Below are 24549 nucleotides of genomic sequence, written 5' to 3' on the forward strand. Positions count from 1 at the left end.
GCACATGTCATTAAAATATTTTGTCTTCTCAAGCTGCCCTTTGAAATCTTCCATTCAGCTCTTTTAATTCATTGTTTCTTCTTTTCACTTTAGCTACTCTACACTCAAGAGCAAGTTTTAGAGTCTCTTCTGACATCCAATTTAGTCTTTTCTTTCTTTCCTGTCTTTTTAATGATCTCTTGCTTTCTTCACGTATGAGGTCCTTCATGTAATTCCACAACTCGTCTGGTCTTTGGTCATTAGATTTGATGCATTCATGTGACTATTAGAAAGTTTAAAATTACACATGTGATTCTCATTCTATTTCTATTGGACAGTGCCACTTTAATTTATATACAAAATCAGAAGTTATTCTTCTTTACTCTTTAACATAAGTATTAGGGACTTAAGGGGCCCTGGCAGCACAGTTGCTAAGCTCTCGGCTAGTAACTGAAAAGCAGGCAGTTTGAACCCACCAACCACTCTAAGGGAGAAAGAGTTGACAGTCTGCTTCCCTAAAGATTAGCCTTGGACATCCTATGGGGCAATTCTATTCTGTCCTATAGGGTCTCTAAGAGTCAGAATCAACTCAATGGCAATGGCTTTTTGTTTTTGTTTTTTAACTGAGGACTTCTATTAGCCCACACTTAGGTTAATATAGTTATTAAGGCTTCTACTTGCATTTGTGGGGTGACAAAATACAAGAACAACACAAGTGTGATTGTCCTTTGGTGTTTGTTGGAGTGAAATTGTAATACATGGACTAAAACTACACACATATGTACTAGGTGCCATTTTTCTAATACTTGTTCTAGATATACTTTTGAAAACCCTGGATAAGACAACTCCAAATGTGTCTAAGTAACAATATAAATCCCCATAACCTAACAGATCAGGCTCCATACTTAACTGACCACAAGACAAGTTACTTCTGCAACATTAGAAGGCAGGGGAACAATTTAATTTCTCCTCCGTCTTTTGAGTATAAGACCACTAAAAGTCTTTCTCCCCCTACAATGAAACCTCATGTGGAAGAATGGCAAGACACCCAAACTCTAGACAAATAACCCAATACAGGATCTTATTGTCACTGCATAGAAAAAAAAAATTACAATACCCTTACTTTAACCAAAAGGTTGGAGGTTCAAGTCCACCCAGAGGGGCCTCAGGGAAGAAAGGCTGGGTGATTTACTTCCCAAAAATCAGCCACTGAAAACCCTGTGGAGCGCAGTTCTATTCTGACACACATGGGGTCACCATGAGTCAGAGCTGGACTTTTAGCCTCCAGAACTATGAGAAATTAAGTTCAGTTCTTTAAAGTTACCCACTTGTGGTATTTCTGTCACAGCAGCACTAGGTAATTAAGACACCTCCTAAATGAACAATATTCTAAATTTCCACTCACTTCATCACCTCTAACCTGAGGTAAGGTGAATTGGGTTGATTTTCTGAGTTGACACTTATGAAAACAAGATGTTTACCTTTCCCCTTCATCCTGTCTGCTCTCCAAATAACTCAATAATCCTACTACCAGTTGCTCCTATTGCAGTAATTTTCATATATTACTCAGACTCCACCACCATTTTTAAAAAGGTACGTGCAAGAACGTTGTGTGGGCAGTAGATTAAAAAGAAAAAGAAAAACATTCTCCAAACAAAAGTCAGCCTATCAATGTATCCTGACTAGAAACATTCAATGAAGAAGGCGCTAGACATTAACAAGATTAACGAAATAATCCTAGCAGGTATCGTAGCAGTTCAATCTAGCGCACAGTTTACCTTGGTGGTCTTGGAGACAGAGCAGAGATTTTGCACAGAGACAGCACACTAGCTAGCAGCAGCAGATGGAGATGAGCCCTGAGCTCTGGCTTCCGCTCCACTTCTGAGCCTTGGTGGCCCCAGGCAGGTTGCAGTCTTCCTGCTCTGTCCACCTGGCAGACCAGCGTGCCTGCCTCTGACCCAGTTGCAACATTTGGGAGAAAATGGAGGTGTGTATTGCTGGTGTTACCCAGCAGCAACCTCACCCAGTCAGTGCCTGTGACCTTGAATGCAGCCCCAAGGACAGCCACTACCTTTGCATTTGAGGTAACTCACTCAATTTTCTTTGGCTACTCATAGAAATGTCACATTCCTTCTTTTTGCTGGTACACATCATTTTTTCATCTCAGGAAAAAAGCCACAGCTCTTTTTTTTTTTTTTTTTTCTTCCACCAGAGACCCTGTAGCACGCCCTCTATCATAGCCTCCCACTTCTCAAAACCTCTCACTTCTAGAAAGCCACGTATTTTACTGCTGCTTGCCTTTCTTCAGGATATGTGGGCGCGATAGGCTTTTAAGATGATAAATCCCTTGCTAATCCTCTTCATTTTAAGGTGCTCATAGGTTTTTCTTTGCCTCCTATAAAATTTAAGATTCGTATTTCTACTACTATCAAACTTGATTGGGACAGTTTTTCAATATTTTTGTTTTCACCTGCCTTGGGAAAATTTCTTTCTAAGCAACTTCTTTACACATTTTCCACCACCTGCCTGTCGGTTGTCATACTGCAGTGGCTGGTGTGTTATTATGATTCTGGAACCTGTACCACTGGTATATCAAATACCTGTCACCTATGGTAGACAGGATTCAGTGGAACTTTCAGACTAAAACAGACTAAGGAGAAAGGCCTGGCAATCTACTTAAAATTTAGCCAATGAAAACCTTACGGATCACAACGGAATATTGTCCGGTATTGTACTGGGAAATGAGTCTCCTAAATTGGAAGGCACTTCACAATAGTGGCAACAATGGGCTCAAACATACCAATTTCATGAAGATGGTGCAGAGCTGGGCAACCATGTAATAATACATAACGTTGCCATGAGTTGGAGCCAACTTGACAGCAACTAACAACAACAATGTGTTTTTAGTCTCTTGATTTTAGAGTTCAATTTTTTTTTCTTCTCTTTTATTCCGTATATTAACATTCTACTGACCTTTTTGGAGCCCTGGTGGCACAGTGGTTAAGTGTTCAGCTGCTAACCAAAAGGTTGGAGTGAACCCACCAGCTTTTCCTCAGGAGAAAGATGTGGCAGTCTGCTTCCATAAAGATTACAGCCTACGAAACCCAACAGGGCAGCTCTACTCTGTCTCATAGGGTCACTATGAGTTGGAACTTGACTTGACAGCAATCAGTTTGGTTTTTTTGGATTTATTGACCTTTTCCTCTTATGCCACTTTTATCTTGTTCTTTAACTACACCCTTAGAATCTTTCTAGCTGGTTTCAGTCTAGCATTCTTTTCTATAAAAATGGATATAGCCTCAAAAAAAGAGGTAGGCCAATCATAAGTGTTTATCTGATTTTCTTTTTTTTAATTGTACTTTAGATGAAGGTTTACAGAAAAAACTAGCTTCTCATTAAATAGGGAGTACACATATTGTTTTAGGACATTGGTTAACAACCCCACGACATGTCAACACTCTCCTTTCTTGACTTCGGGTTCCCTATCATCAGCTTTCCTGTCGTCTCCTGCCTTCTAGACCTTGCCCCTGGGCTGGTGTGCCCCTTTAGTCTCATTTTATTTTATGGGCCTGTCTTTAGCTAAAAGGTGAACCTCAGGAGTGACTTCATTATTGAGCTAAAAGGGCTTCCGGGGGCCGTAGTCTCAGGGTTTCTCCAGTCTCTGTCAGGGGAGTAAATCTGGTCTTTTGTTGCGAGTTAGAATTTTGTTCTCCATTTTTCTCCAGCTCTGTCCAGGATCCCTACTGTGATCCTGTCAGAGCAGTCAGTGATGGTGGACGGGCACCATCTAATTATACTGGACTCAGTCTGGTGGAGGCTGTGGTAGTTGTGGCCCATTAGTCCTTCGGACTAATCTCTCCCTGGCGTCTTTAGTTTTCTTCACTCGCCCTTGCTGCAGAGGAAGTGAGGCCAGTGGAGTATCTTATATGGATGCTCACAGGCTTTTAAGACCCCAGATGCTACTCAGCAAAGTAGAATGTAGAACAATTTCTTTATAAACTATGTTATGCCAGTTGAGCTAGATGTTTCCTGAGACCAAGGTCCCCAGCCCTCCATCCAGTAATTTGGTCCCTCAGGGAGTTTGGATGTGTCTATGGAGCTTCTATGACCTTGCCTTGTACAAGTTGTTCTGGCTTCCCCAGTTTTGTGTACTGTCTTACCCTTCAGCAAAGTTACCACTTATCCATTGTCTATTTAGTGTTTTTCCATCCTCACTCCTCCCCTTCCTTCTAACCATCAAAGATTGTTTCTTTTTGTGTTTAAACCTTTTCAAGAGTTTTTTTTTATGGCAGTGGCCTCATACAATATTTGTCCTTTTGTAGTTGACTTATTTCACTCAGCATAATGCCCTCCAGATTCATCCATGTTCTAAGATGCTTCACAGATTCATCATTGTTCTTTGTGGTTGCATAGTACTCCATTGTGTGTTTGTACCATAGTTTGTTTATCCATTCATCTGTTGATGGGCATCTAGGTTGTTTCCATCTTTTTGCTATTGTGAACAATGCTGCAATGAACATGGATGTGCATATATCTGATTTTCTTTTTTATAACATCTCTGAAACTCTCCAATTTTCTAATATTAATTCCAAGATAAATTCATTTGTCATTATAATTCTGTGGCCTGAAGAAAAGAAGGCTATTTTTTTTTTTTTATGGGAAACAAAAATACTTTGTTGCTAAGATTCCATTTGGAGTGAGTTGCAAAGTAGAGCTAGAACTCACAAATCCTTGTTGCCGAAGTGGGGTGAGCCCTCCGAGTTGCTGTGTTTCCTTAATTTAGCCTTTACTACTACAGCATTTTTTTGTGAATTACATTCAATACAAATTTTCATGTATTGTTCACATATGGAGTTGGGCTTAAGCCAATTTGCAGTTTATCTAAATTTCAGACATGGACAGTCAGTGGTGTCACTAGGAGGGTGCAGGGGGTGTGGGCTGCACTGGGCAACATGGTCAGAGGGGTGACGCCAAAATGACTGTCTATAAAATTTTTGTGCCATGTTTCAGCAGAATTTATTATTTTTTCTAAAAATATCCCTGTAGTTACAACAACAAAAACATTTTTTGTAAGCCCAGCTTACAAGTATCAATATACTTACAAGGCTAAAACTCCAGGCTAATTTATTTTTTGAACTTTCTAGCGTTCTCCGGTCAGAGCTGTCATTATTGCTCAATTACAAAGAGGCTTTGAATCATGTGGTTTCGTCTGCACACGCTACAAGCGAGCGCTGTTGTTTTCATTTCTGCTGGTGGTTTTACAGTTGTTAACTTTGTCAAATGTTCTGGTGTTTTAGCTATGATATTGTGGTAATTAGTGTTTGTGAATCTTTGTCATTAACTTTTTTGAGAATGAAGTAGTAATTAAAGGAAAAGAAGGAGTGATAGGCAGGATTTATGATTTATGAGTAACAAGAGTGTACAAACATTACAAAGAATTCTGTATGATCTGGTACAGGAGGAGGTCCATGAGGCAGGGTGGCACCATAAGTTACTGTACTGACACCAACCCTAGGGACACCACTGTGGACACTGTCCTACTACCTAACCCATATACTGTGTATGGAGGATGTCTGTAAGTATATATGTATACATAAAAACTATGGCTACTGATATTTCTCAGCATATTTTCCATTTGCATATGATAAGCAACTATAAAAAAGTAAGTATTGCAGACATGAGTACACAAATCTTATCTCCACTGGTGGGCTTCCTACCTCCTTGAGGTCTAGGTAGATTTCCTAGCCAAGGAGGGGCCTTGGTTGATCTAATTCTACCACCACCATATTCGCCCCTATACCCACCTACCCACCTAGCCCACAGAAGGTGGAGTTCTCCTCCCAGTGACACAAAGCTTTCAGAGGTGTGCCTCCCTGCAGCAGGGGACAAGACAACCTGGTCAAAGTAAAGAACTTCCTCAAACCTGGTTTTGTAAAGGCTTCCCACAACAGAGAGCCTGGAGGATAAGGGACTAAGACAGTGGAAAGAATCACAGCAAATCCTCTTCCATCCTTGTTTAGAAATACTGCCGCCAAAATTAGAATTAACCCAAACGCCAACAGTAATGTAGGAGGAAAAATATGTAATCTCCAGTCTCCACCCAGTTCCTGTCCACTCCTCCCTGTTAATCAGGTTGCTGTTGTGTTAGCTGCCATGAGTCAACCCTGACATAAACTCTAGAACCACAGGCTTTTAGAAGAAAACATAGGAGGTCTTCATGACCTAGGGATTGGCAAATATTTCACTGAAATGGCAAAAAGGATTAACCTTAAAAAAAAAAAAAAAAGATAAACTGAAAAAAAAATAAAACTAAAGATTTGAAAAAAATCCTGACCTTTTTTCAAGTCAATTTATTAAACCAATCAGATCAAATCTTATATTATTGCTCCCCAAGAAACACCATTAAGAAAGTGGGAGGAAAAAGCCAGACTTAAAATAGGAATGGTCAAAATCACATGCAAACATACTCAACAACATAAGTTATCAGAAATGCAAATTAAAACTATAATACAACACTTCACGACCACTGAAATGGCTGAGCTTGAGCCAACATGGTGCTGTAGACAGAAGCACCATGCTCTCCTCCATAGCAAAGACCCGAAAAACTAAGTAAAACAGAGACAAACATCAATCCTCGAACCCCAAGCATCAAATGATGGGATAAAGAACTCAACTAAGCACCGAATGGACTAAGAAACTGACGGTGAACAGAGTGAAGAGAGATTCAGAGTGAGGGTCCCCTATCAGCTAACACGGTGAAGACTCACCACCTTGGACTCAGCCACCAAGAACGGCAGACAGGGTTGTACAGGAAGACAGCTTCATGGAACTCCCAGCAGGAGACAGAGCACCCGGTAACAGCAATACACGCTTTCCCACCCCTCACCCTTCCTCCCCTTGCTTGGCCTCCACTGCTGTCTGGCAGGGCTCGGTTGCTTGGTCAGGGAAGCAGGCGCTGGCTCCTTGCTGCTTGGATTTACTTCGCCCATACCAGCTGGCTCCTTAAGTGCCATTTTTTTTGTTGCTCTTGTTGCTTTTTTCAGCTGCTTTTGGCTTCTTTTCTCTCTCTCACGTCTGTCTTTTATTTTCTCTAGAGCACCTGGCTCTATGTGCCACCTCCTCTCCTTCTTGACAGGCTATGAAGCACCGATCGGCTGGGGAACCACTTCCGCAGTCCACAGGACCACACTGGTGAGCTCCCTGGGGGCATTTTTTTTTCCTTTCTGTTTTTCTTTGTTTCTCATTGCTCTTCCCTCTTCCTTCTTTTCCTGTCTCCTGAATACCTGGTGCTGTGTGCCATCCCTGCTCCTTCTAGACAGGCTGTGCAACACTGCTGGGGTTGGGAGCCACCTCTCTGGTCTGTGCTGCCAAGCCAGTGGGCTCCCTTGGGGATTTTTTCTTCTTTTTTTTTTGGTTTCTTGTCTCTCTCTACCATTCTTTTCTCTTGAACACCTGGCACCATGTGCCTTCTCTGCTCCTCCTAGATGGGCTATGCAGTGCTGCCTGGCTGGGGAGCCACTTCTCCAATCTGCAGCACCACAACATTCCCCCCCCCCCCCCTTTCTCTTCTTGGCTTCTTGTCTCTTTCTACCTTCCTTCCATACCCTTCTCCTGAACACCTGACACTATGTGCTATCTCCACTCTTTCTTAAGGGGTTATGCAAAGCCTCTCAGCTAGGGACCTGCTTCTGGTGGGATCCCTTGGGGCATTTTTTTTTTTTTTCTCTCAGTTTCTTGTTTCTCTCTTCCTTTCCTTCCTCCAAACCACCTGGAATCTTTTTTTTTTTTTTTCTCAGTTTCTTGTCTCTGTCTACATTCCTTCCATTCCTTTCTCCTGACCACTTGGCTGTGTGCGCTTTTTTTAAAAATCTAGTTTCTTATCTCTCTCTCCTTTCCTTCCACCCACCTAGCTGCATGTGCCATACCTGTCCCTTTTTGATGGGCTGTGCTTCATTTCCCTGCTAGAAAGCCACTGGCACATGGCTTTCCCAGGTCTGTGCCACTCTAATGGCAGGCTCCCTCAGCAGTTTTATTTATTTGTTTGTTTATTTTTGGCTCCTGTTTCTCTCTTTCTCTTCTTTCTCACACCCACTTAGCTCCACAGATCACAATCTCTCCCCTTACTCCTGCCTATGTGCACTGTGCAACACGCCCCTGAGCACCACAGGCAAGGTCTACTGGAACCCACCCTGCACTGACACTCAGACCTGCCTTGTTGGCCCCAGTATGTGCGACAAACAACCCATCCCAGCCTCTCCCCCTCTGCTGGACCTGCCCTCTTGCACTATAGCTGAGCAACTGGTCTCGTCTGTTGGACAAGAAGGTGAACGCAGCAAACAACAAAGAATGCCCAGCTTGCCTGATCAGACATAAACAACTAAAACAAAAAAACAGGATGAGACAAACAAATCTACAATCAATAAACAATAATTACTGACTGTTCCAAACAGAGTAGACAATATCAAAACATATATATATATATACACACACAAAAGGACAGGGCAGTTCCAGTAGGCATCAAAATAAAATACCAGATGACCTTCCAGTAGAGGAAAAGGCACTGGAACTACCTGATGGGGAATTCAAATCTCTAATATTCAGGGCTAACCAAGACATGAAGGAAAAAGCAGACAAAATGATGAAGAAATAGACAAAATCATGGAAAATACAGACAAAATCATGGAAAAGACAGACAAAACAATTGAAGAATTCAGGAAAATAATACCAGAACAAAATGTCAAAATAAATTCACAATTAGAAACCATATAAAAACAACAATTAGAAATCCAAAAGATAAACAACAACATTTCAGAAATGGACAGTGTCAGAGAAGGTTTGAGGAGCATGTTTGAAACAATGGAAGACAGGATCAGCGAAACTGAAGACAAATACTTGGATACAATTTTGTTTGAGGAAAAATCAGCAAAAGAATGAAGAAAAATAAAGAAACCCTGAGAACAATGTGGAATAAAATCAAAAGCAAAAATTTGCTAGTGATCGGAATTCCAGAGCAGGAGAAGAAAATGGAAAACACAGAGTGGATTATTGAATATTTGCTGACAGAAGACTTCTCTAATATGAAAGATGAAATGCTGACCATCCAAGAAGCTCAAAGAACCCCATATAGGATAGACCCCAAAAGAAAATCACTAAGGCATTATCATAATCACACTTTCTAAAACCAAAGGCAAAGAAGGAATCCTGAGAGCAACTCAAGAAAAATGAAGAGTCACATAGAGAGAAACAATGACTAAACTTTGATTACTCAGCAGAAACCATGCAGGCAAGAAGGCAATGGGGTGAAATATATAAAGCCTTGAAAGAAAAAAAATTGCCAACCAAGAATAATATATCCTGCAAAACTCTTGCTCAATATGATGGTGAAATTAGGACATTTCCAGATAAACAGAATTAAGGGAATATATAAAAACCAAACTAAACTTATAAGAATTATTAAAAGGAGTCCTTCAGTTAGGGAGCCAACAACATCAGATGACAGCCTGAATCTAGGATGCAAGACTGCATCAGCCAGATACCAACCTAGGTAATGAACTTTCAAGGATAAATCAAAACCAAAAGATTTACAACAGGGAATCAGAGAGGTGAATTTGTAAACTACAAAAACATCAGAACAATAAAAGAGAGAATAAACAGTGTAGGTATACAACTTTCAAATGAAGAGGAAGTCAAGGCAATATCAAGTAATAATAGACTGGTTCAAACTTAGGAAGATAAAGAAAAATCTCAAGGTAACCACAAAGAAAGTTAACAAACCTACTCATCAAAATAAAGAAGAAAAACATAAAGCCTCAGTAAACACAAAACCTACAAAAAGAAAAGAAACAAACAGACAAAAATCCACAAATAAAAGAAATTCAGCACAGGAGAGTAAGAGGAACAAAGACAACATCAGCACCACACACACACACACACAAAAAGCACTACAAAATGACAGCAATAAACTCACACCTATCAATAATTACACTGAATGTATATGGCCTAAATGCACCCATAAAGAGGGAGTGACAGAATGGATTAAAAAAACAGGATCCATCAATATGCTGTCTGCAAGAGACACACCTCAGAAACAAAGACATAAATTTATTAATAATCAAAGGATGGAAAAAAATATATCGAGCAAACAGCTACCAAAAAAGAAGAGGAGTGGTAATACCAATCTCAGATAAAATAGACTTCAAAACAAAATCTGTCATAAAAGACAAGGGCATTATATAGTGACTAAAGGGACAATCCATCATGAATACATAACCATAGTAAATATCCACACACCCAATGACATGTCTTCAAAATACATAAATCAAACTCTAACAGTATTGAAAGGAGAAATTGACGGTTCCACAGTAATAGTAGGAAACTTCAACACATCACTCTCGGTAAAGGACAGAACATCTAGAAAGATACTCAACAGAGATACAGAAGATCTAAAGACCACAATCAGCCAACTTGACCTCATAGAAATATATAGAACACTCCACCCAATAGCTGCAACATACACATTCTTTTCCAACACACATGGAATGTTCCCCAGGATAGATCACATCTTAGGCCACAAAGCAACCCTCAACAAAATCCAAAACACTGAGATAATACAAAGTATCTTCTCTGACCACAACACCAACAAAGCAGAAATTAACAACGGGAAGAGCAAGGAAAAAAAGTCAAATACACGGAAACTGAACAACACGCTGCTTAAAAACCACTGAGTAGAAGAAATTAAAGATGAAATAAAAAATTCCTAGAATCAAATGAGAATGAAAACACATCATACCAAAACCTTTGGGACACAACAAAAGCAGTGCTCAAATGTCAATCTACAGCAATAGATGCACACATCAAAAAAGAAGAAAGGGACAAAATCAAAACATTAGCTATACAACGTGAACAAATAGAAAGAGAACAGCAAAGGAAGCCTACAGCCAACAAAAGAAAGGATATAATAAAGATCAGAGCAGAAATAAATGAAACAGAATAGAAAAACAACAGAAAGAATCAACAAAAGTTGGTTCTTTGAAAGGATCAACAAAATTGACAAACCATTGCCAAGTTGACAAAAGAAAAACAGGAGAGGACACAAATAACCCAAATAGGAACTGAAATGTGGGACACTACAACAGACCCAAACTAAAATAAAAAGGATCATAACAGAGTATTCTGAAAAACCATACTCCAACAAATTTGAAAACCTAGAGGAAATGGACACATTTCTAGAAACACTACCCACCAAAACTAACACAAACTGATGTTGAAAAACTGAACAGACCCATAACAAGAGAAGAAATTGAAAAGGTAATAAAAAAAAACCTCTCAACCAAAAAAAATCCTGGCCCAGATGGCTTCACTGGAGAATTCTACCAAACATTCTGTTACCAACTGCCAATCTGACACAAAGGGTCTTTGCCTTTTCCCGGGTAAGAATACACGCGAAAGACAAACTTTATCTTCAGCAAGCTTTATTTTGCTTGAGCCAAGCAAAAGGAGTCAGTGGGAATCCAAGCCGCTCTAAAAGACTGACTCAAAAAGCGAAGCAAGGCTAGGGCTTATATGGGTTTGGTGGAGACAATAGAGTAATGAATATGGGCAGGTACTTCTCAGAATGACAGCGTATGCTAATTAGGTTGCATGTGCATGTGGAATCTAAGATGGAACCCGCTGATATTGAAGATGGAGTCCTCTCGGCAGCCCTTGGCATCACTTATTATATGGGATATAGCACAAGCACACTTGATCTTCGGCACTACATCACCATCTTCTGAGGGCTAAGGAAGGTTAAACAGTGGTCACACTTTGTTCTTCTGCACATACAGAGCCTGTAAAGGAGCAGAGGACTTGAAAAACACTAAGAAGGAGATAGTAATTCATGGGTTGTTTCAATCTTATCTCACGTTGACAGGGTGGGTTCCTGTTTACCCAACTTCTAGATGGTAATCTTTTAAGAGCTCTTTTGTTCAGCCACCAGTTAACCCTATCTGTCTCAATTTAGAGAAGAGTTTACACCAGTACTACTCAAACTATTTCAGAACATAGAAAAGGAAGGAATACTTCCAAATTCATTCTACGAAGCCAGCATAACCCTGATGCCCAAACCAGACAAAGACACCACACGAAAAGAAAATTACAGGCCAAAATCTCTCAAGAGTATAGGTACAAAAATTCTCAACAAAATTCTAACCAATAGAATTCAGCATCATATCAAAAAAATTCCACGACCAAGCGGGATTCATACCAGGTATGCAAGTGTCATGGATTGAATTATGTCCCCCCAAAATATGTATATCAACTTGGTTAGGCCATGATTCCCAGTATTGTGTGGTTGTCCTTCATTTTGTGGTTCTAATTTTACCTCAAGAGATGAAAGGGAAGTAAGCACAGAGTTGGGGACCTCATACCACCAAGAAACTAGTAACAGGAGCAGAGTACATCCTTTGGAACTGGGGTCCCTGCGCCTGAGAAGCTCCTTGACCATGGGAAGATTGAGAACAAAGACCTATTTCCAAAAAAAAAGGGTCGACAGAAAAAGCCTCCCCTGGAGCTGATGCCATGAATTTGGACTTAGCCTACTTTACTGTGAAGAAACAAATTTCTCTTTGTTAAAGGCATCCACTTGTGATATTACTGTTATGGCAGCACTAGATGGCTAAGACAGCAAGGATAGTTCAATATTAGAAAATCAATCAACATAAGCTACCACATAAATAAAAGAATTACATGATCATCTCAATTAACACAGAAAAGACATTAGACAAAGTCCAACACCCATTCCTGATAAACTCTCAGTAAAATAGGTATATGTCTTAGTTATCTAGTGCTGCTATAACAGAAATACCACAAATGGATGGCCTTAACAAAGACAAGTTTATTTTCTTACAGTAAAGTAGGCTAAAAGACCAAATTCAGGGTGTCAGCTCCAGGGGAAGACTGTCTCTCTCTGTTGGCTCTGGAGGAAGGTCTTTCTCGTCAACCTTCCCCTGGACTAGGAGCTTCTCTGCGCAGGAATCCTGGGTCTTAAGGATGCAATCTGCTCCTGGTGTTTCTTTCTTGGTGGTAGAAGGTCCCCCTGTCTCTCTGCTGGCTTCTTTCTTTTATACCTCAAGAAACTGCCTCAAGACACAATCCAGGCTTGTAGATTGAGTCCTACCTCATTAACGCAACTGCTGCCCATCCTTCCTCATTAACATCATAGAGGCGGGATTTACAACATATAGGAAAATCACACAATACTGGGAATCATGGCCCAGACAAATCGATATACATATTTTTTGGAGGATATAATTCAATCCATGACCGTATAGAAGGGAAATTCCTTAACATAATAAAGGGCATCTATACAAAATCAACAATCAACATCGTTCTTAACAGAGAGAGGCCAAAAACATCATTCCCCTTGAGAACATGAACAAGACAAGGATGGCCTTTATCACCACTCCTATTTGACATTGTACAGGAAGTCCTAGCTAGAGCAATAAGGCAAGAAAAAGAAATAAAGGGTGTCCACATTGGTAAGGAAGAAGTAAAATTGTCCCTATTTGCGGATGATATGATACTATACATTGAAAACCCAAAAGACTTCACAAGAAAATTATTGGAACTAATAGAAAGATTCAGCAGAGTAGTAGAATATAAGGTCAACATACAAATACCAGTTGGATTCCTATACACTGGTAAAAAGGATGAGGAAATCAGGAAAACAATACCATTTATAATAGACCCTAAAAAAATTAATACTTAAGAATAACTCTAACCAGGGATGTAAAAGACCCACACAAAGAAAACTACAAAACACTACTGCAAGAAGCCAAAAGAGATCTACATAAATGGAAAGGCATGCCAAGCTCATGGATAAGTAGACTCAATATTATGAAAATGTCAATTCTACACAAAGCAATCTATAAATGAAATGCAATCACGATCTAAATATCAACAGCATTTTTTCAAGGGATGGAAAAGCTAATCATTAACTTTACATGGAAAGGGAAGAAGCCCCAGATAAGTAAAGCACTATTGAAGAAGAATAAAGTAGGAGGACTGGCACTACGTGACCTTAGAACCTACTATACAGCTACAGTACTCAAAACAGCCTGGTACTGGTACAATGACGGATACATTGACCAATGGAACAATATTGAGAACCCAGATGGAAATTCATTCACCTACAGTCAACTGATTTTGACAAAGACCTGAAGTCCTTCAAGTGGGGAAAAGACAGTCTTTTTAACAAATGGTGCTGGCAGAATTAGATGTCCATCTGCAAAAAAAAAGAAAAAGGACCCAAACCTCACACCGTACACAAAAACTAATTAAAAATGAATCAAAGGCCTACATATAAAACCCAGAACTATAATATCATAGAAGAAAAAATAAGATCAATGCTAGAGGCCCTAATATACAGCATGAACAGGATACGAACCATAACTAACAACACACACTCCAGAAGACAAGCTAGATAACTGTATCTTCTAAAAATTAGACTGTTATGCTCATCAAAAAACTTCACCAAAAGAGTAAAAAGAGAACCTATAGACTGGGAAAAAACTTTTTGGCTGTGACAAATCAGACAAAGGTCTAATCTCTAAAATCTACAGGAAAATCCAACACCTCTACAACAAAAAGACAAATAAATTAAAAAATGAACAAAGGAAATGAACAGACACTTCACCAAAGAAGGCATTCAAGTGACTAACAGGCACGTGAGGAAAAGCTCACGATCACTAGCCATTGGTGTTGTTAGGTACTGTCAATTCCGACTCATAGCAACCCCATGTACAGCAGAACAAAACACTGCCCAGTCCTCTGCCATCCTCACAATCGTTATGCTCGAGCCCATTGTTGCAGCCACTGTGTCAATCTGTCTCATTGAGGATCTTCCTCTTTTTCCCTGACCCTGACTTTACCAAGCATGATGTCCTTCTCCAAGGACTAATCCCTCCTGATAACGTGTCCCAACTATGTGAGACGTAGTCTTGCCATCCTTGCCTCTAAGGAGCATTCTGGTTGTACTTCTTCCAAGACAGATTTGTTCCTTTTTTCGGCAGGCCAATATTCAATATTCTTTGCCAACAGCACAATTCAAAGGTGTCAATTCTTCTTCAGTCTTCCTTCTTCATAGTCCAGGTTTCACATGCATGTGAGGCAATTGAAAACACCATAGCTTGGGTCAGGCACAACTTAATTTCCAAGGTGACATCTTTGCTTTTCTACACTTTAAAGAGGTCTTTTGCAGCAGATGTGCCTAACGCAATGCATCTTTTGATTTCTTGACTGCCACTTCCATGGCTGTTGATTGTGGATCCAAGTAAAATGAAATCCTGGACAACTTCAATCTTTTCTCTGTTTATCATGATGTTGCTCATTGGTCCAGTTGTGAGGATTTTTGTTTTCTTTATGTTGAGGTGTAATCCATAGATTACGATAGCCATTAGAGAAATACAAATCAAAACCACAATGAGATACCATCTTACCCTGGCGTTACTTGCAGGAATCAAAAAAACAGAACATAACAAATGTTGGAGAGGTTTTGGGGAGATTGGAACGCTATGCACTGCTGGTGGGAATGCAAAATTTTACACCCATTTTGAAAAATGATATGGCTCTTCCTTAAAAAGCTAGAAATAGAAATACCATATGATACAGCAATCCCACTCCTAGGACTATATCCTAGAGAACAGTCGTCACACGAATAGACAACGCATGCACACCCATGTTTGCTGTAGCATTATTCACAATCACAAAAAGATGGAAACAACCTAGATGCCAATCAACAGATGAATGGATAAACAAACTACAGTACATAGACACAGTGGAATACTATGCAACGATGAAGAACAGTAATGCATCTGTGAAGCATCTCACAGCATGGATGAATCTGGAAGGCATTATGCTGAGTGAAATAAGTCAATCAAAAAGGACAAATATCGTATAAGGCCACTGCTATAAAAACCCATGAAAAGATTTACACGCAAAATCAAATCTTTGATGGTTACAAGGGAGGGGAGTGGTGGGGAAGGTAAAACACTAAATAACAATAGGTAAGTGGTAACTTTGGTGAAGGTTAAGACAGTACACAGTACTGGGGAAGTCAGTACAACTTGTACAAGGCAAGGTCATGAAAGCTCCACAGACACATCCAAACTCCCTGAGGAACCAAATTGCTGGGCTGAGGGCTGTGGGAACCATGGTCTCGGGGAACATCTAGCTCAATTGGCATAATATAGTTTATAAAGAAAATGTCTTACATTCTACTTTGGTGAGTAGAGTCTAGGGTCTTAAAAGCTTGTGATTGGCCATCTGAGATACTCCACTGGTCTCACCCCGTCGACAGCAAGGGAGAATGAAGAAAACTAAAGACACAAGGGAAAGATTAGTCCAAAGGACTAATGGACCCCAACAACCACAGCCTCCACCAGACTGAATCCAACACAACTAGATGGCGCCCAGCTACCACCACCAACTGCCCTGACAGGGATCAGATTAGAGGGTCCTCGACAGAGCTGGAGAAAAACGTAGAACAAATTTCTAACTCAAAAAAAAAAAAAAAAAAGAAGACCAGACTTACAGGTCTGACAGAGACTGGAGAAACCCCAACAGTATGGCCCTTGGACACCATTTTAGTTCAGTAAGGAATTCACTTCTGAAGTTCACCTTTCAGCCAAAGCTTAGTCAGGCCCACAAAACAAAATGAGACTAGAGGAGCACACCAGGCCAGAGGCAAGGACAAGAAGGCAGGAGGGGACAGGGAACCTGGTAATGGGGAAACCAAGATGGAGAAGAGGAGAGTGTTGACATGTTGTGGGGTTGGCAACCAATATCACGAAACAATATGAGTATTAATTTTTTAATGAGAAGCTAGTTTGCTCTGTAAACATTCACGTAAAGTATAATAAAAAAAATTAAAAAGAACGAACAAAGAAATGGCTGAGCTCAGAAACACTGACATACCCCTGAGACTATGGCCCCCAGACACCCTCCTATCTCAGAGCTGAAACCATTCCAGAAGTCCACCTTTCAGCCAAGGATTAGACAGGCTTATAAAACAAAAAACAACACATGTGAGGAACATGTGTCTTAGTTCAATCAAGTGTATGAGACTAAAAGGGCCACACCTGCCCAAAAGCCAAGAGGAGAAGGCAGGAAGGGACAGGAAAACTGGATGAATGGAGACCGAGAACCCAGGGTGACAAGGGAAAGAGGGAGGGTGCTGACACAGTGGAGCAACTGCAACTAATGTCACAAAACAATTTGTGTATAAAATTTTTGAATGAAAAACTAATTTGCACTGTAAACTTTCACCAATAAAAAAAAAAAAAGAAAGGTTGACATAGCAAAAGTTGGCAAGGTTGTTGTGCACCACAGAGTCGATTCTGACTCATAGCGACCCTAACGGACACAGTAGAACTGCCTCATAGGGTTTCCAAGGCTGTAATCTTTCAGGAAGAACCCTGGTGGTATAGCGCTCAGGAGCTTGGCTGCTAACCATAAAAGCTGGCAGTTCAAATCTACCAGTTGCTCCTTGGAAATCTCATGGGGCCCTTCTACTCTGTCCTATGGGGTTGCTATGAGTCAGAATTGACTCAGTGGCAAAGGGTTTGGTTTTTTGAATCTTAAAGGAGGAGCCCTGGTGGTGCAGTGGTTATGTACCTGGCTGCTAATTGAAATGTCTTCAGTTCGAATCCACCAGCTGCTCCACAGCAGAAAGAATTGGTAGTTCTACTCTGCTCCATAAGATCACTATGAGTCAGGATAGACTTGGTGGCACACAACATCAGTCTTTACAAGGACAGATCACCAGGCTTTTCTCCTGCTGAGTGCTTAACCATTGCAGAACGAGGGCAAAGTTGTAGAGCAAGTGAATCTCTCTCTCTCTTTTTTTTTAATTTTATTTATTTCATTGTTGAGAATGTACACAGCAAAACATAGACCAATTCAGCAGTTTCTACATGTACAATTTAGTGACCTTGACTACATTTTTCTAGGCGTGCAACCATTCTCACCCTTGTTTTGTGAGTTGCCCTTCCCCCATTAACATAAATTCAGGACCCCTAAGGTTCCTATCGAACCTTTCGAGTTGCTGAGCAACTGAATCCTCATACATTGCTTGTGGGAATGTAAACTGGTACAGCCTCTTTGGAAAACTGTTTGGCAAACCATATGAGAAAGTTCACAGCCAGTTTATTCATAATAGTGAAAAGTGGGACCCAAAACCCAAACTAAACCCAGTGCCGTCGAGTCGATTTTGACTCATAGCGACCCTATAGGACAGAGTAGAACTGCCCCATAGAGTTTCCAAGGAGCGCCTGGCGGATTCAAACTGCCTACCCTTTGGTTAGCAGCCGTAGCACTTAACCACTACTCTACCAGTGTTTCCAAAAAGTGGGAAGCAATGGAAATGTCTGTTAAGTGAGGGATGGGTAAGCAATATGGTATACTGACGAAAAGGAGTGCTAAACAGCAAGTAAAAGGAGTTAACTATTGACATATTTAACAAGTCAAGTGCATTTGAAAAACATTGTTGTGCCAAAGAGTCCAGACACAAAAATGTATAATTCAATTTATATATTAAGTCCTAGAACAAGCAATGGCTGCTAACTGAAAAACGTTATAGGTTCAAGTCCACCCAGAGTAGTTGCCTCAGAAGAAAGCCCTGGGATTTACTTTGGAAAAAAAGAAAATCCGCCATTGAAAACACTGCGGAGCCCAGGTCTCCTCTGACACACATGGTGAGTCAGAACTGACTCCAGGGCAACTGTTTTTTTTTTTTTTTTTAAACAAGCAAAATTAGTTTATAGTGAAAGAAATTAGATCAGTGATTGCCTGATTGTAGGGATGAGGGAGGGAACAAGTGAACTTTCTAGAGTGATGAAATGCTATGTATCTCGACTGTCGCTGTGGTTACACACGTCTATACATTTGGCAAAACTCACTTACCATACGCTCCACTCTGTGAATTTCATTAAAGGTAAACTACACCTCGATAAAGATGACTCGAGAAAAGGGAGCAAACCGTCGATACGTGCAAAAAAACAAATGAGTCTCAGTCAGAATTGACTCGACGGCAACGGGTTTGGTTTGGTTTTTTGTGTGTATGAAAGAATTTAGACACAAAAGAATATACTGTATGAGTCCCTTGATACCAAGTCAGAGAGCAAGCCCAACTAATTCACACTGACAGAAATCAGGACAGACGTCGCCTCTGAGGTGGGGGCGGGTGGGAAATTCCTGTGTAAATATCCTATAACTTGATCAGATATAGTGACATGGTGATATACAACAACGATTGTAAGGGGGGCTCAGGACCGGGCAGTGTTTCGTTCTGTTGTGCATAGGGTCACTATGAGTCAGAACTGACTCGACAGCACCTAACAACAACAACAACAACAATACAATTATAATACACTCAAACTCTTCATTTCAGATTTATACTTCGTATTGTATGTAAGGAAACCCTGGTGGTGTAGTGGTTAAGTGCTATGGCTGCTTAACCAAGAGGTTGGCAGTTCGAGTCTGCCAGGTGCTCCTTGGAAACTCTATGGGGCAGTTCTACTCTGTTCTATAGGGTCGCTATGAGTCAGGATTGACTTGACGGCAACGGGTTTGGTTTTAGTGTATGTAAATTATACCTAATTTTTTAAAAAAAGTAAGGCCTACCCTCCTTCCCCAAAGCATCTTATGTGTACACACATCTCTCCAAAGCCCTGGACTTTAATTACTGGTGCAATGGCTGCGGTTTTCCCAAATTCCGCATCAGGGCAAAGGCTCTATTATTTAATCTGAAAGCAAGGCAGGTTCTTTGAAATTGGGTCCATGCCAGGAAAATCTAGAATGGTGACTATGTCCGTAATTCAAAACTAGGGCAGGTCAACAAACCTGACCCCATATAATGTACTACACCAGACAGGATCCTCATGCCCTCGAGCTAACCTGGCCCTACTCTTTTCTGTCTCTCTTCCTTTACTGGCTGCCAGCGAGTCAGGGAGTTGACCAGATGCTTGGCTTACCTGTTCCTGCTCTGAGTTTATTCTTCTGTAGAGCCAGGTCCTGGGCTTCCTGCCTTGAAATTGAACTTTTGCTCCTTCAATCACAAATCCCTTCTCAGCTGGGTATCTCTCATCCACCTCCTTTAGGACCTAGCTGTCAAGAGCAATGGTTTTATACACCGAAGCCCATCCCTTCCGCAGGCACCCTCTTTTGTAATCCCATTAAAAAAAAAAAAATAAAGACACTCAGATTCATATCTTTCTGAAACACAACCGATTAGGGAGGTAAACAGAACAAAAGCACCTTCCTCTGAAGGCTATTATCAAAGGAATCCAATTTAGAATTTTGTGCTTAGTGGCTTGGAATCTCAGAAACCACAGAGTTAGAAGTAGCCTGTCACCCACACATTATGTCAGCCCCCCGCTGCAGCCTCTTACCTCCACAGGGAGCCTCCGATGAAATGAAATACTGCACGCAAGTTCAAGGGTATGAGCTAGGCTCAAATATTAAGTACGCAGCATAGAATATGCTCGCTTTTGGTCTGTTGTAGGGTAAAAAACATCACCAAGTTTAGTAAAACAAAAAGAAAGTGTTATTCAGCATATATTAAAAAAGGCCAAAGCTGAGAAGTGGACAAGTGTGCTGCCAGAGCTAATGTCTGCCTGAGTTCAAGGAAATATTACAGAACAAACGAGAATGGGAAAACAGACAAGCATGCTGCTACAGCCGTGTCTGTCTGAGCCCAGAGTCCAGAGAACATCAGAGAATAGGCAAGAATGGGAAAATGAACAAGCATGTTGCCACAGCCATGTCTGCCCGAGTCCAGAGAATATTACAGAATAGGCAAGAATGGGAAAACAGACAAGCACACTGCCACAGACATGTCTGTCCAAGAGCAAGGCACGGTACAGAGTCATCAGTATATATTAACATTACGAAATGGGCAAAACCGCTGAAAGCTTCACCTTTTCACAGTTTGGCTAGAAACTGTGATCCTACATTTTGAATGGTCTTTCTCAACAATCATTAGTACAGGCTTCAGTGAAGACAGTCAGGAGGGTCTTCATTGGCCCAACAAATTTCTATTCACTAAATGCTGATAGAAAAAGGTAAGAGTGGAAAATCTCTTCTGTTCTGACTTATGCGAAAAGTTCCCTAAAAGATATTTTCCAAGATTATCCTAGCTCTTGTCTTTATACCTCAGGGCCTTGTGAGTCCTTGTGAGCCCAAGGTCACATTCTCTGTGCTCAAGGAAAGGGAACAATGACTTCAATATTATTTCCTAAATCAGGTCAAAGAAACCCTGGTGGTGTAGTGGTTAAGTGCTATGGCTGCTAACCAAACAGTCGGCAGTTCGAATCCACCAGCCCCTCCTTGGAAACTATGGGGCAGTTCTACTTCATCCTATAAGGTGGCTATGAGTTGGGATAGACGGCAACGGGTTTTTTTAAGTCATGTCAAAGACCAAGAGTGGATGTACCGATCCGTAAAATACACATCTCAGGTCCCATTTTATCAATGTGCGGTATCATGCATGCCTTTTTATGTGCATCTAAGGCGTTGTGCTGAGAATTGATTATGCCCTCCCAGCCTATGTTAACTCTGTATGCTTGTGGTGAGATCTAATCTTAGGCGCATCAGGACCAATACGCATTACTAAACCATAAAACTGGCAGACAGCTTAAAGAGAATTTCAGTCACCACGGACCAAGTCCAGGCCGAGTTCCAGCCACAGAAATGCACCGGGGTAGGGAAAAACTTGTGCTTCATAGAAAAACCATTGTTTGAGCTATTTTACAACTCTGTAAATTGTAGGTAACTGCAAGTGGTTTGTGATCCGCTGCTAACCGAATAGTAGGCAGTTAGAACTCACAGGCAGCTCCGTGGAAGAAAAGTCTGCTGACCTGCTTCCGTAAAGGTGACAGTCCAGAAAACTATGGAACAGTTCTACTCCAACACCTGGGGATGCCATGAGCAGGAATTGATTGGTGGCAGCGGGGTTTTCTGTTTGATGGAAATGCCAAATAATTCTTCGATAGACATGCAAATAACTCTATCCAGTGGAGGGACAACCCTTTTCCCTCCCCCCTCCCCAGGGAAGAACCAATTTTGCCTCCATTTGCATGTCCGTTTCAACATTCTTGACCTTTAAATATGCCCGTTCTTTGGATTCTCCTTTAATCTGGTTGTAACAGCATTACCAGTTTCCATTAATGAGTGAATTCAATTCTTTAACACACGCTCATTTTCACACAATCATCACGACTTTACCCTTTTTTGAAAATGTTAACACTAGTTACCCTCCATCCTACCTCTTGCCTAGTCAAATAACTTCTGATTTATCCCTCTGAATCTAAATGACTCGCTAAAAGTGTTAAATTTCAGAACCAGCTTTAATATTTTGGTATCTCATGGTAGACCTTCCCAGCCTTAGGTTAATTTCCTCGTTTTCTTTCCAGGCTTGGGTTTGCCGTGTCCGGTGTGGTCTAGTGGAAAGGGCACAGCTTTGGTGTCTGAAGCCCTGCGTTCTCCTGGATCTATCCCTGCTTGTGGACCTGGGACGTGCACTTGACCTTTCCAAAGCTCCTTTTAAAATGTGGATAATCTCAGGACATGCCCAAGCTGGTTCTTGGCATGTAATGAAAACCCCAAATCCCCAAACCAGCTCCATGGCCATGGCATCGATTGTGACTCCTGGTGACTCCATGTCTTAGAGCAGAACTGAGCTCTATGGGGTCTTCTTGGCTGTAATTTTCTACAGAAGCAGATCACCAGGCCTTCCTTCTGCAGCACTGCTGGGTGGGTTTGCACCAATGCAAACCACGCTCCACAAAACTTTCTTCCCATCCCCCTTATTGCAAGTGCACGTGCCAAGTTCCACCAAAATTAACATAGTTGGGGACTCATAACCCAGTCATTTCAGAAAGGTACCCAATGACAAATTTCACTTAAACTGCTGAGAGCAAAACCAAAAACCCCATTGCCATCAAGTCTATTCTGACTCATAGGGACCCTATAGGACAGAGAACTGTCCCATAGTTTCCAAGTAGGGACTGGTGGATTCGAACTGCCAGCCTTTTGGTTAGCAGCCATAGCTCTTAACCACTAGGCCACCAGGGTTTCCAAATAAAAGCATCTTTGCGTATTTACTCTTGAATTGCATTTACAATTACCCAACAACCAATAATGACTGAATGAAATTAATACTTTTGTTAATTTCTGCTGTTGCTAAGACAATCTGAAGAAAAACATACTTGGACAGGTACATTTTGGTTTATTCAAAATATGTGCCTAAATGAATAAACCACTCCTGCCTTAGGAGACTCCAGCATGGTCTGGTATTATTAAGAGCAAAACCCTTTAGGTGAGAATATTTTTAGAAAACATTATTTCCTTCATCCTCTTGAAACTTGGACGGCACTGGGTTGGTGTTTTTTTGGCTTCAAACCTCAAGTTTAAACCTACTGAGCATTAACAGCAATGGCAATGACTTGTGAAATAGATGTTATACATGGTATTCGGTGAATTAGGTAACCTTTCTAGCAAGGCTATTGTCAGGTAGGGTTGTGTTTTCTTTTAGTTTCAGTTAAAGCAGTCCTTCACCGAGTCCCCGTATTCAGAATAATTTCCTCCACCGGGAGGCAAAGTCCCCTTTCTCTTCCTCACCAGGACCTTTTAGTTGTCCTTGGATAAGAATAGGGCATTCTATGCTTAGGTCTCTCCTCAGTAAAAATCTGTAAATACCGGTGTAACCAGGGGTGCTAGCCCTTGTCCCGGATTGTAGGTTTTTTCACTCGGTTTTCCCAGATGGCTGAACACAGGGTGACATCCAAGCCCACGTGGGCGAATCCCAGCCTGGGGCTCGCGGGAGCGCAGCCACTGCACCACGAGGGGTGTGGCCACGCTCCTGCCCCGGGCCGGGACGTCGCCGGGCCATCGGAACCGGCCGGCCCACTGCAGCCCAGCACCCACCCGCCCCGAGCACCCGAAACTGGTGAAGAGAAGGGGGGAGAGCAGAGCCGGCGGCCCCCAGGAATGGCGGTTTTTCTCCAGTTAGCTCATCTCCCCGGACGGCCTTACCTACAGGAAGGCGTCTCTGCTGTCCACACTGCTCACATCCCTGGGTCACGGAGCCCGGGGACCAGCACCCTCCACTGTCAGGGGATCCTGGCGCTGGAGCCCGGCGGGAGCGGGAGCAGGAGCCGGCCCGGCTCGGACCCAGAGGCCCCGCCCCGCAGGGTGCAATGAGCGCGTCTGGTGGCGGGAGTCCGAGATCCGTGGGACAGTCTGTGTGTCTGCAATGAGCAATGTGAAGTGATTTGCTGATACTCAGCGTCGAGAGAGCAGGATGACTTGAACCCACGTCAGTCATCTGTTCTATTTATAACTATGCCCTTTCCAAGAAATGCATGTATTTTCCTAAAACTTATGAGAAAGGTCGAAACCCTGGTGGCTTAGTGGTTAAGAGTTCAGCTGCTAACTGAAAAGTCGGCAGTTCAGGCCCACCAGCTGCTCCTTGGAAACCTTTTGGGGCAGTTCTACTCCGTCCTATAGGGTCACTATGAGCCGGAATCTACTTGA

General features: G+C 41.6%; 1 protein-coding gene across 2 annotated transcripts in view; it reads right to left on the reverse strand.

Annotated features, from left to right (window-relative positions):
• The window catches only part of LOC126078173 (thiamine transporter 2-like), a 38011-nt gene extending 13769 nt beyond the window's left edge, over window positions 1–24242 (reverse strand). The window contains exons 1-3 of one of the 2 annotated variants that reach the window (XM_049888373.1): window positions 24049–24242; window positions 20406–20509; window positions 19989–20121 (exon numbers count right to left, since the gene is read on the reverse strand). The gene's annotated coding sequence lies outside the window, so the exon portion shown is untranslated. The remainder of the gene's footprint in view (window positions 1–19988; window positions 20122–20405; window positions 20510–24048) is intronic. The other variant, XM_049888374.1, reaches the window with a different exon arrangement.
• Window positions 24243–24549: the final 307 nt, after the last annotated feature.

Source organism: Elephas maximus, chromosome 6, assembly GCF_024166365.1.
Source record: "Elephas maximus indicus isolate mEleMax1 chromosome 6, mEleMax1 primary haplotype, whole genome shotgun sequence".
Taxonomy (NCBI): Eukaryota; Metazoa; Chordata; class Mammalia; order Proboscidea; family Elephantidae; genus Elephas; species Elephas maximus.